Source organism: Ranitomeya variabilis, chromosome 6, assembly GCF_051348905.1.
Source record: "Ranitomeya variabilis isolate aRanVar5 chromosome 6, aRanVar5.hap1, whole genome shotgun sequence".
Taxonomy (NCBI): Eukaryota; Metazoa; Chordata; class Amphibia; order Anura; family Dendrobatidae; genus Ranitomeya; species Ranitomeya variabilis.
Window position 1 is genome coordinate 65,965,850 of NC_135237.1, and position 13,531 is coordinate 65,979,380.

Genomic DNA, 13,531 nt, shown 5'->3' on the forward strand with positions numbered 1-13,531 from the left:
TCGTCCGCGCTCACGGGGGGGGGAGCGCGGCCGATCGCGGACGGGTGTCAGCTGACTATCGCAGCTGACATCCGGCACTATGTGCCAGGAGCGGTCACGGACCGCTCCTGGCACATTAACCCCCGGCACACTGCGATCAAACATGATCGCAGCGTTCCGGGGGCATAGGGAAGCATCGCGCAGGGAGGGGGCTCCCTGTGTGCTTCCCTGAGACCCTCGGAGCAACGCGATGTGATCCTCCTCCTTCCGGGTCCTGCAGGGAGGTGGCTTGCAAGTGCCTGCTCAGAGCAGGCGCCAAGAAGCCCCCTGCAGTGCCTGTCAGATCGCTGATCTGACACAGTGCTCTGCAAAGTGTCAGATCAGCGATCTGACCCTATAACATGATGCCCCCCCCCCCCCCGGGGCAATGTTATAAAGGTAAAAATATACATATTCACATATGTAAAAAAATAAATACATTCCGAAATAAATAAAAAAAAATTGTTCCCATAAATACATTTCTTTATCAAAAAAAACAAAACAATAAAAGTACACATATTTAGTATCACCGCGTTCATAACAACCCGACCTATAAAACTGTCCCACTAGTTAACCCCTTCAGTGATCACCGTAAAAAAAAAAAACAAGGCAAAACAACGCTTTATTATCATACCGCCGAACAAAAAGTGGAATAACACGCGATCAAAAATACGGATATAAATAACCATGGTACCGCTGAAAACGTCATCTTGTCCTGCAAAAAATGACCCACAATACAGCATCATCAACGAAAAAATAAAAAAGTTACAGTCCTCAGAATAAAGCGATGCAAAAATAATTATTTTTTCTATAAAATAGTTTTTATCATATAAAAGCGCCAAAACATAAAAAATGATATAAATGAGGTATCGCTGTAATCGTACTGACCCGAAGAATAAAACTGCTTTATCCATTTTACCAAACATGGAACAGTATAAACGCCCCCCAAAAAGAAATTCATGAATAGCTGGTTTTTGGTCATTGGTCATTCTGCCTCACAAAAATCGGAATAAAAAGCGATCAAAAAATGTCACATATCCGAAAATGGTACCAATAAAAATGTCAACTCGTCCTGCAAAAAACAACACCTCACATGACTCTGTGGACCAAAATATGGAAAAATTATAGCTCTCAAAATGTGAAGACGCAAAAACTATTTTTTGCAATAAAAAGCATCTTTCAGTGTGTGACAGCTGCCAATCACAAAAATCTGCTAAAAAACTGCTATAAAAGTAAATCAAACCCCCCTTCATGACCCCCTTAGTTAGGGAAAATTAATAAAATTAAAAAAATGTATTTATTTCCATTTTCCCATTAGGGTTAGGGTTACGGTTGGGGCTAGGGTTAGGGTTGGGGCTAGGGTTAGGGTTGGGGTTAGGGCTAGGGTTAGGGTTGGGGTTAGGGCTAGGGTTAGGTTGGGGATAGGGTTAGGGTTGGGGTTGGGGCTAAAGTTAGGGTTAGGGTTGGGACTAAAGTTAGGGTTGGGACTAAAGTTAGTGTTAGGGTTGGAGCTAAAGTTAGGGTTAGGGTTTGGATTACATTTACGGTTGGGATTAGGGTTAGGGGTGTGTCACGGTTAGGGGTGTGGTTAGGGTTATGGTTGGGATTAGGTTAGGGGTGTGTTGGAGTTAGGGGTGTGGTTAGGGTTGGGATTAGGGTTAGGGGTGTGTTGGGGTTAGGGGTGTGGTTGGGGTTAGGGTTAGTGGCATGTTCGGGTTAGGGGTGTAGTTAGGGTTATGGGTAGAGTTGGGATTAGGGTTAGGGGTGTGTTTGGGTTAGGGTTTCAGTTAGAATTTGGGGTTTCCACTGTTTAGGCACATCAAGGGCTCTCCAAACACGACATGGCGTCCGATCTCAATTCCAGCCAATTCTGCGTTGAAAAAGTAAAACAGTGCTCCTTCCCTTCCGAGCTCTCCCGTGCGCCCAAACAGGGGTTTACCCCAACATATGGGGTATCAGCGTACTTAAGACAAATTGGACAACAACTTCTGGGGTCCAATTTCTCTTGTTTCCCTTGGGAAAATAAAAATTTGGGGGGCTAAAAAAACATTTTTGTGGGAAAAAAAATATTTTTTCTATTCACGGCTCTGCGTTATAAACAGTAGTGAAACACTTAGGGGTTTAAAGTTCTCACAACACATCTAGATAAGTTCCTTGGGGGGTCTAGTTTCCAATATGGGGTCACTTGTGGGGGGTTTCTACTGTTTAGGTACATCAGGGGCTCTGCAAATGCAATGTGATGTCTGCAGACCAATCCATCTAATTCTGCATTCCAAATGGCGCTCTATCCCCTTCCGAGCTCTGCCATGCGCCCAAACGGTGGTTCCCCCCACATATGGGGTATCAGCGTACTCAGCACAAATTGGACAATAACTTTTGGGGTCCAATTTCTCCTATTACCCTTGGGAAAATACAAAACTGAGGGCTAAAAAATAATTTTTGTGGAAAAAAATTTTTTTTTTATTTTCAACGCTCTGCGTTATAAACTGTAGTGAAACACTTGGGGGTTCAAAGTTCTCACAAAACATGTAGGTAAGTTCCTTGGGGGTCTAGTTTCCAATATGGGGTCACTTGTGGGGGGTTTCTACTGTTTGGTTACATTTGGGCTCTGCAAATGCAACGTGACGCCTGCAGACCAATCCATCTAACTCTGCATTCCAAAAGGCGCTCCTTCCCTTCCGAGCTCTGCCATGCGCACAAACGGTGGTTCCCCACCACATATGGAGTATCAGCGTACTCAGGACAAATTGGACAACAACTTTTGGGGTCCAATTTCTCTTGATACCCTTAGGAAAATAAAAATTTGGGGGGCTAAAAAAAACATTGTGAAAAAAATGATTTTTTATTTTCACGGCTCTACATTATAAACTGTAGTGAAACACTTGGGGGTTCAAAATTCTCACAACACATCTAGATAAGTTCCTTGGGGGGTCTAGTTTCCAATATGGGGTCACTTGTGGGGGGTTTCTACTGTTTAGGTACATTAGGGGCTTTGCAAACGCAATGTGACGCCTGCAGACCATCCCATCTAAGTCTGCATTCCCAACGGCGCTCCTTCCCTTCCGAGCACTGCCATGCGCCCAAACGGTGGTTCCCCCCCAAATATGGGGTATTAGCATACTCAGAACAAATTGCACAATGACTTTTGGTGTCCAATTTCTCCTGTTACCCTTGGTAAAATACAAAACTGGGGGCTAAAAAATAATTTTTGTGAAAAAAAAAATAAAAATTATTTTCACGGCTCTGCATTATAAACTGTAGTGAAACATTTGGGGGTTCAAAGCTCTCACAACACATCTAGATAAGTTCATTAGGGGGTCTACTTTCCAAAATGGTGTCACTTGTGGGGGGTTTCAATGTTTAGGCACATCAAGGGTCAATTTTGCATTGAAAAGTCAAACGGCGTTCCTTCCTTTCCGAGCTCTGCCATGAGCCCAAACAGTGGTTTACACCCCACATATGGGGTATCGGCGTACTCAGGACAAATTGTGCAACATCTTTTGGGGTCTATTTTCTCCTGTTACCCTTGGTAAAATAAAACAAATTGGAGCTGAAATAAATTTTTTGTGAAAAAAAGTTAAATGTTCGTTTTTTTTAAAACATTCCAAAAATGTCTGTGAAACACCTGAAGGGTTAATAAACTTCTTGAATGTGGTTTTGAGCACCTTGAGGGGTGCAGTTTTTAGAATGGTGTCACACTTGGTTATTTTATATCATATAGACCCCTCAAAATGACTTCAAGTGTGATGTGGTCCCTAAAAAAAAATGGTGTTGTAAAAATGAGAAATTGCTGGTCAACTTTTAACCCTTACAACTCCCTAACCAAAAAAATGTTGGTTCCAAAATTGTGCTGATGTAAACTAGACATGTGGGAAATGTTAACTGTTAAGTATTTTGTGTGACATATCTCTGTGAGTTAAGGGCATAAAAATTCAAAGTTGAAAAATTGCGGAATTTTCAAAATTTTCGCCAAATTTCCACTTTTTTCACAAATAAACGCAAGTATTATCAAATAAATTTTACCACTATCATGAAGTACAATATGGCATGAGAAAAAAATGTCAGAATCATCAGGATCTGTTGAAGCGTTCCAGAGTTATAACCTCATAAAGGGACAGTGGTCAGAATTGTAAAAATTGGCCCAGTCAGTAATGTGCAAACCACCCTTGGGGCTTAAGGGGTTAAATAATAGGTGCAAAAATGCTGTCATTATTTTGCAACATCAAAAACTCACCAAAAACTAATTGTGGACACACTGCATTAAATACATTGCCTTTAGTGGATAATGTTAAGTTCCCAAGATGAGCTCTCTGATGGGTTTTTGAAGTTGCAGATTTTCTGCACCATTTCTGCACCCATTAAGTAAGATCGGTTAGGTCACATTCACACGTTCAGTATTTTGTCAGTATTTTACACCAGTATCTGTAATCAAAACCAGGAATGGGTGATAAAAATTGCTGAAACTGCTAAAGAGTGGAATAGGAGGAAAGACCTATGATGTTATCTAAAGCTCCTACACCTAGAACTTCTGCAGCTTGAGGGTGAACAGAAAGGCTATGTGCACACGTTGCGGATTTTGCTGTGGATCCGCAGCAGATTTGACGCTTTGAGTTTACAGTACCATGTAAACCTATGGAAAACAAAATCTGCAGTGCACATGCTGCGGAAAAAAAAGCACGGAAACGTAGTGTTGTTTATTCCGCAGCATGTCAATTCTTTGTGCGGATTCCTCAGCAGTTTACACCTGCTCCATAATAGGAATCCGCAGGTGTAAAACCGCAAAAAAAAAACGCGGTAATTCCGCAGGTAATCCGCAGTGCGGTTTACCTGCGGATTTACCAAAATCAGACAGGAAAAATTTGCACCACTTTCCGCAACGTGTGCACATGGCCAAAAAAAAGGCTGATTTCTAGCAGAGCCGTGTAGTCACACAGGCCTGCAGCTTATTTCCAACGCTCTTCAACATTTCCATCAATGAGCTGACCATCACTCTGGAATCTTCCGCAGTGCCAGGTCACACTCTTCATGAGGCCAAGGTGAAATTCTTGCTGTATGCAGATGACCGACTGCTGCTGTCACCAACCAAGAAAGATCTCCAAGACAACCTGAAAATCTTGGAGAAATTCAGCTCCACACAGGCCGTACCTATGAACCCAAACAAAACCAACATCATGGTGTTCTAGAGGAGAAAGCCAAGATCGGACCAGCACATTTTATTTGTGCTTAACAGCTGTACTCTTACAGGAATGAACAAATACAACTACTTAGGCCAGGAAATTCACCAGTCAGGGAGCTTCAAACAAGACATAGAGACATTGAAGGACAAGGCCTGCAAAACCTTCTGTGCCATCTGTAGGAAACGCTACTATCTGAAGCCGTCAGTGAGGGTCTGGCTTAAAATCTTTGCTGCCATCATCGCCCCTATCCTCCTGTAAGGCAGAGAAGTCTTGGGCCCTCAATCATACTCAGACTGGTCAAGGTGGGATTCCAGACCAACAGAAATATCCCACCTGGAATTCTGTAATCGCCTTCTCCAAGTCCATCGGAGCACTTCCAACAGTGCCTGTCAGGCTGCGTTTGGCAGATTCCCTCTACACCCAGCAGTTCTGAAGAGGGCGCTGTCATTTTGGGTTCATGTTCATAGTAGCAGTCCGAGCTCCCATCACCATAAAGCCCTGCTACATGTAAGGAGAGCAAACAAACCAGGACCCCGGAGCAGCTCACCATAACTCAACCTGGCCGAAACATCAACCACAGCAGCCTGACAAAAGCCAGAATCAGGAAGATGGTAGACGAGGGCAGCAGACGTATGTCAGTGACAGGATGAACAATATCAGCATCTCACAGAAACTGACCATGTACCGGACTGTACAGAGAGACTATGGACTAGCTTAATGTCTGGAGAAACTCCTGGACCCCAGACACAAGCCAGAAGCTGAGCTGGTTTAGACTCAGTGCCCACAATCTATCCATTGAGTCCAGCCAGCACAGACAGAGCTATAAGCCTAGGGAGGACAGGCTGTGTCCACACTGCGACCTGGAGGTTGAGACCCACTTAATGCTACAATGCTGCAACAAATACTCAGAAGTGAGGGACACTCACTACAGGAGACTCTCCGATCTCTTCCCGGATTTCAACTCCATGAAGGAGGAAAAGAAAACGGTACGGAGAGTATTCAGACCCCTTTACATTTCTCACTCTTTGTTTCATTGCAGCCATTTGGTAAATTCAAAAAAGTTCATTTCTTTTATCATTAATGTATATAATGTACACTCTGCACCATGTGCTGACTGAAAAAAAAATGTAGAAGTTTTTGCAAATGTATTAAAAACAAAAAGACCAAAATATCACATGGTCATAAGTATTCAGACCCTTTGCTCAGACACTCATATTTAAGTCACATGCTGTCCATTTCCTTGTGATTCTCCTTGAGATGGTTCTACTTCATTGGAGTCCAGCTGTGTTTAAATAAACTGATAGGACTTGATTTCGAAAGGCACATACCTGTCTATATAAGACCTCACAGCTCACAGTGCATGTCAGACCAAATGAGAATCATGAGGTCAAAGAAACTGACCAAGGAGCTCAGACACAGAATTGTGGCAAGGCACAGATCTGGCCAAGGTTACAACAGAATTTCTGCAGTACTCAAGGTTCCTAAGAGCACAGTGGCCTCCATAATCCTTAAATGGAAGAAGTTTGGGACCACCAGAAGTCTTCCTAGACCAGGCCGTCCAGCCAAACTGAGCAATCGTGGGAGAAGAGCCTTGGTGAGAGAGGTAAAGAAGAACCCCAAGATCACTGTGGCTGAGCTCCACAGATGTACTAACGAGATGGGAGAAAGTTCCACAAAGTCAACTATCACTGCAGCCCTCCACCAGTCGGGCCTTTATGGCAGAGTGGCCAAATAGAAGCCTTTCCTCAGTGCAAGACATATGAAAGCCCGCTTATAGTTTGCTAAAAAACACATGATGGACTCCCAGACTATGAGAAATAAGATTCTCTGCTCTGATGAGACGAAGATAGACCTTTTTGGTGATAATTCTAAGTGGGATGTGTGGAGAAAACCAGGCACTGCTCATCACCTGCCCAATACAATCCCAACAGTAAAACATGATGGTGGCAGCATCATGCTATAGAGGTGTTTTTCAGCTGCAGGGACAGGACAACTGGTTGCCATTGAAGGAAACATGAATGTGGCCAAGTACAGAGATATCCTGGATGAAAACCTCTTCCAGAGTGCTCTGAACCTCAGACTTGGCCGAAGGTTCACCTTCCAACAAGGCAATGACCCTAAGCACACAGCTAAAATAACAAAGCAGTGGCTTCAGAACATCGCTGTGACCATTCTTGACTGGCCCAGCCAGAGCCCTGACCTAAACCCAACTGAGCATCTCTGGAGAGACCTGAAAATGGCTGTCCACCAACGTTCACCATCCAACCTGACGGAACTGGAGAGGATCTGCAAGGAAGAATGGCAGAGAATCCCCAAATCCAGATGTGAAAGACTTGTTGCATCATTCCCAAGAAGACTCATGGCTATACTAGCTCAAAAGGGGGCTTCTACTCAATACTGAGCAAAGGGTCTGAATACTTATGACCTTGTGATATTTCAGTTTTTCTTTTTTCATAAATTTGCAAAAATTTCTACATTTCTGTTTTTATTTCAGCCAAGATGGGTGCAGAGTTTACATTAATGAGAAAAAAATGAACTTTTTTGAATTTACCAAATGGCTGCAATGAAACAAAGCGTGAAAAATTTGAAGAGGTCTGAATACTTTCCGTACCCACTGTATAGTACATATGTATATACTCAGGTGTTTCTCACAAAATGAAAATATCATCAAAAAGTTAATTTATTTCACTTCTTCAATACAAAAAGTGAAACTCATATATTATATAGAGTCATTACCAACAGAGTGATCTATTTCAAGTGTTTATTTCTGTGAATGTTGATGATTATGGCTTACAGCCAATGACTCTATATAATATATGAGTTTCACTCTTTGTATTGGAGAACTGAAATAAATTAACTTTTTGATGATATTCTAATTTTGTGAGAAGCACTTGTAGACAGCTAGTGCACATGCGTATATAGAATCCATATCTTGTGGTGATGTGCATATGTCTGTATATGACTGTATATAACTGGTATATATATACAGGGTCGGACTGGCCCACCGGGATACCGGTGAAATGCCCGGTGGGCCCCGACCCAGAGAGGAGGAAGAAAAACAAAACAAAACACGCGGGCCCTTTAAATCTTCGGGCGGCGCCGCCCGCCGCCATGACCAGGGGCCCCCCCCGGTGCCAGGGCTGGCATCGGGCCCCCCTTCTAATACTCACCTCTCCTGGTTCCTGCGGCAGCTGCAGCGTCTTCAGCGCCCTCTGACTCTGCGACGTCTCAGGGCAGAGGGTGCGATGACGTCATCACTGCGCGCTCAGCCTCTCTGTCCTGAGCGTTGGAGAGACGCTGAGTGCACCGGACCTGCGCTGGGAACGGGAGAGGTGAGGATTTTTTTTTTCTTTATGTCTGACTGGGGCGGGGCCCATAATAATTTATGGAGGAGCAGGGAAGGGGGTCTTAATACTGTGCGAGGGGGGGGCAATAATACTGTGCGGGGTGGGCATAATACTGTGTAGGTGGAGGGGGGACATGATACTGTGCAGGGGGAGGGGGGCATAATACTGTGCAGGGGAGGGGGGCATAATACTGTGCAGGGGGAGGGGGGCATAATACTGTGCAGGGGGAGGGGGGGCATAATACTGTGCAAGGGGAGGGGGGCATAATACTGTGTGGAGGAGCTGGGGGGGGGGAAATACTGTGCGGGGCCCGGGGCATAATACTGTGTGGAGGAGCTGGGGGGGGGGGAAATACTGTGCGGGGCCCGGGGCATAATACTGTGTGTAGGAGCTGGGGGGGAAAATACTGTGTGGGGCCTGGGGCATAATACTGTGTGGAGGAGCTGGGGGGGGAAATACTGTGCGGGGTCCGGGGCATAATACTGTGTGGAGGAGCTGGGGGGGAAATACTGTGCGGGGCCCGGGGCATAATACTGTGTGGAGGAGCTGGGGGGGGGGGAAATACTGTGCGGGGCCCAGGGCATAATACTGTGTGGAGGAGCTGGGGGGGGAAATACTGTGCGGGCGGGCATAATACTGTGTGGAGGAGCGGGGATCCCATAATACTGTATGGAGGAACTGGGGCATAATACTCTGTGGAGGAGCTGGGGGGGGGGCGTAATACTGTGTGGAGGAGCGGGGGTCCCATAATACTGTGTGGAAGAGCTGGGGGGCATAATACCGTGTGGAGAAGCACGGGGCTCACAATACTGTATGTAGGAGCAGGGGGCCCAGGATGTGCTGTATGGAGGAGCATTGCATGGGGCCCATAATACTATATGGAGGAGCATTATATGGGACCAATAATACTGTATGGAGGAGCATTATATGGGGCCAATAATACTGTATGAAGGAGCATTACATGGGGCCAATAATACTGTATGGAAGAGCATTATATGGGGCAATAATACTGTATGGTGGACTATGTGGTTCGCCATAATACTGTATGGAGGACTATGAGGTGCCCATAATACTGTATGGAGGAGCATTATATGGGGCCAATAATACTGTATGGAGGAGCATTATATGGGGCCAATAATACTGTATGGCGGACTATGTGGTTGGCCATAATACTGTACGGAGGACTATGTGGTTGACCATAATACTGTATGGAGGACTATGAGGTGCCCGTAATACTGTATGGAGCACTATGTGTTGACCATAATACTGTATGGCGGAGTATGAGGTGCCCATAATACTGAATGGAGGACTTTGTGGTTGACCATAATACTGTATGGAGGACTATGAGGTGCCCGTAATACTGTATGGAGCACTATGTGTTGACCATAATACTGTATGGCGGACTATGAGGTGCCCATAATTCTGTATGGAAGACTATGTGGTTGACCATAATACTGTATGGAGGACTATGAGGTGCCCGTAATACTGTATGGAGCACTATGTGTTGACCATAATACTGTATGGCGGAGTATGAGGTGCCCATAATACTGTATGGAGGACTATGTGGTTGACCATAATACTGTATGGAGGACTATGAGGTGCCCATAATACTGTATGGAGCACTATGTGTTGACCATAATACTGTATGGCGGACTATGAGGTGCCCATAATTCTGTATGGAGGACTATGTGGTTGACCATAATACTGTATGGAGGACTATGAGGTGCCCGTAATACTGTATGGAGCACTATGTGTTGACCATAATACTGTATGGCGCACTGTGTGGTGCCTATATATTGAACTATATCTGTTTTTTTATTTGTGCACCAGGAATCGTGGCATGTGTTAAGGGGGCCCACTGAAACTCTTTCGCCCGAGGCCCATGAAAACCTGGAGCCGACCCTGGCGACAACGCACATCAAGATGAATGCCGTCTGCAGCTGTGACTGGGCACTCTGCTCTGTGACAGGCCATGTGTTGAAGTCACATAGCAGTTTTGTTAAATGACTCCTGCAGCCTTTGATAGGCCGACGGCCTTTCAATGTTACTGCTATGTGACGTCAGCGCGCAGCCTGTCACAGAGCAGAGTGCCCTGTCACAGCTGCAGTTGGCAGCCATTGTAATGACCCCGCCGAATATGAAGCCACAAGAGGATGCTGGCGAGCGCAAGAAGGTGAGAAGAATCCCCCCTCTGTAGTTGGGCAAGGTAGTGGCCATAGGGACGGACATAGGGGCCCAGGGAGGGTACATTAAATAAAGAGGCCCAGGATGAGGACATTAGTACTGGAAGGGGCCCAGGATAGGGACCTTATTAAGGTGGACATTGGGGTCTAAGATGGAGACATTAAATAAAGGGGCCAAGGATCTGGCACCTTATTAAATAAAGGGCTGACATAATTACTGTATTGAGGTCAGGATGAGGAACATACATTCTTTGTTTATGGTGGCAAATGGGGACATAATTGCTGTAGGGGCCAATCAGGGGACATTATTACTGCTGTAATTTACTTTTGATCTTACTGTCTTCCATGGAGAGAACAAAAGGGTCCTGCTACTGAGCAGGGTGGCACTATATCTTTTTTTTATTCATCTGACATAGTATAGAAGTCGAGGAAAATGGTGGGGAATGTGCTCTGGAAGCGATCAACTATAGCTAACTGTGTTATTTTCTGCAGACACGAGTCTTTGCTGGAAGAAGTAATGGCGGTCTGCACTGGATGAAGAAAACATACCTCAACTACAGATGTCACTGGTGAGTCAGTGTGTTGCTTGTACACTTACACTATATACTGTGTACAGAGCTCCTTTGTATAATGTCACTGGTGATCACTGTATTATGTGTACACTGACACTATATACAGAGCTCCTGTGTGTAATGTCACTGGTGGTCACTGTATTACCTGTACACTGACACTATATACAGAGCTGCTGTGTATAATGTCACTGGTGGTCACTGTATTACCTGTACACAGACACTATATACAGAGCTCCTGTGTATAATGTCACTAGTGGTCACTGTATTACCTGTACACTGACACTATATACAGAGCTGCTGTGTATAATGTCACTGGTGGTCACTGTATTACCTGTACACAGACACTATATACAGAGCTCCTGTGTATAATGTCACTAGTGGTCACTGTATTACCTGTACTCTGACACTATATACAGAACTCCTGTGTATAATGTCACTGGTGATCCCTGTATTACCTATGCACTGACACTATATACAGAGCACCTGTGTATAATGTCACTGGTGATCACTGTATTACCTGTACACTGACACTATATATAGAGCTCCTGTGTATAATGTCACTGGTGATCACTGTATTACCTGTACACTGATGCTATATACAGAGCTCCTGTGTATAATGTCACTGGCGATCACTGTATTACCTGTACACTGACACTATATACAGAGGTACTGTGTACATTGTCACTGGTGGTAATAACAGTGTTGTTAGTAATGTGGTTTGTATTCATAATCAATATTGTAGTATTCGGGCACTATGTGTTGGTAATTTGTGGTCTGGTCACGGAGTGGCAGTATTTCTCCTTGTATGTGGTATCATGTGGTCCCTATATGCTGGTAATATTTATTTTTAGTCATTTATATAGCGCTGTTAATTTCACAGCCCTTTACAGACATTATTGCCACTGTCCCCGATGGGGCTCACAATGTAGATTCCTTAGCAGTATGTCTTTGTAAATGTGGGAGGAAACCAGAGAACCTGGAGGAAACTCACGCAAACACGGAGAGAACATACAAACTCATTGCAGATGTTGTCCTTGGTGGGATTTGAACCCAGAACCCCAGCGCTGCAAGGCTGCAGTGCTAACCTCTGAACCGTGCGGCCCTAATATGTCATATTATTCGGTCACTATGTGGTGGTAATATGTGATCTGTTCATGGTGTGGCGGTATTTGTCCCTTGTATGTAGTTATTATTATTCGGTCACTATGTGGTCTGGTCATGGTGTCGTGGTATTTCTTCCTGTATGTGGTAATATTGGTCTTGGTATAGTGGATTGTGTTGTGTATGGCGGTCATTTGTGCTCTCTGATATTAATTAGGAGAAGATTCTATATTTCCATTAGAGTTTTACTGCTTTGTACACAGCAGCAGAGAAGCACTTACAGGGGGTTTCCTGTGGAAAAAAGTAATCACCTCTCCACAGAATTAGTGATAACGTATTGATTGGTGGGGGTCTGACTGCTTGGAACTTATTATCCCCATTAGACTGGAGTGGCATGTCCGACTAGATCACTGATCCATTCATTCACTCTGTGGCTGCACTTGTTTTTTTCTGGAAGCCCCAAAGAGAATGAATGGCGCTGCGGTCAGACATCCCACCTGCTGCTGCATTTTAAAATAGTGATGAAAGTGTCCTGTCAGGGATAAAACTTCCCCATTCTTCCGATCGGAGCAGTTTCTAATGGTCGGACCTAAGCGATCACCTATCCTGTGGAGCCCATGTATCGGTGATAACTTGTTTTAACCAAGAACCCCATTAATGTAAATTACCGTAATTATACATCCCAGTTACTGGGGCGCACAGTAGATGTGCAGCAGCCGCCTGTGTTTTACAGCTGATGCTCCACTATAATGACAGATGTTTGCATATAGCTGTAGGGTGGGCCCCTAGAGTCCATTCCCCTGGTGGGCCCCAGACACCCCAGCCCGACCCTGTATGTATATATATATATATATATATATATATATATATATATATATATATATATATATATATATATATATATATATATAGTGCACATATGTACTGTATATAGATGCCTATACATTGTGGTGATGTTCTGCACACTGTGCAGAACACTCTGTGATTGGCGGAGTGCAGGTGGGCGGGGTTACGGTGGAGCCGCCTTTATTGTGAGCTACAGTAACCTCATTCATTGACAGGAGCTGGACTCTGGCCCCGCCTACCAGAATTTTTCACCAATCACAGGCTGGAGCCCAGATGGCCAATAGACA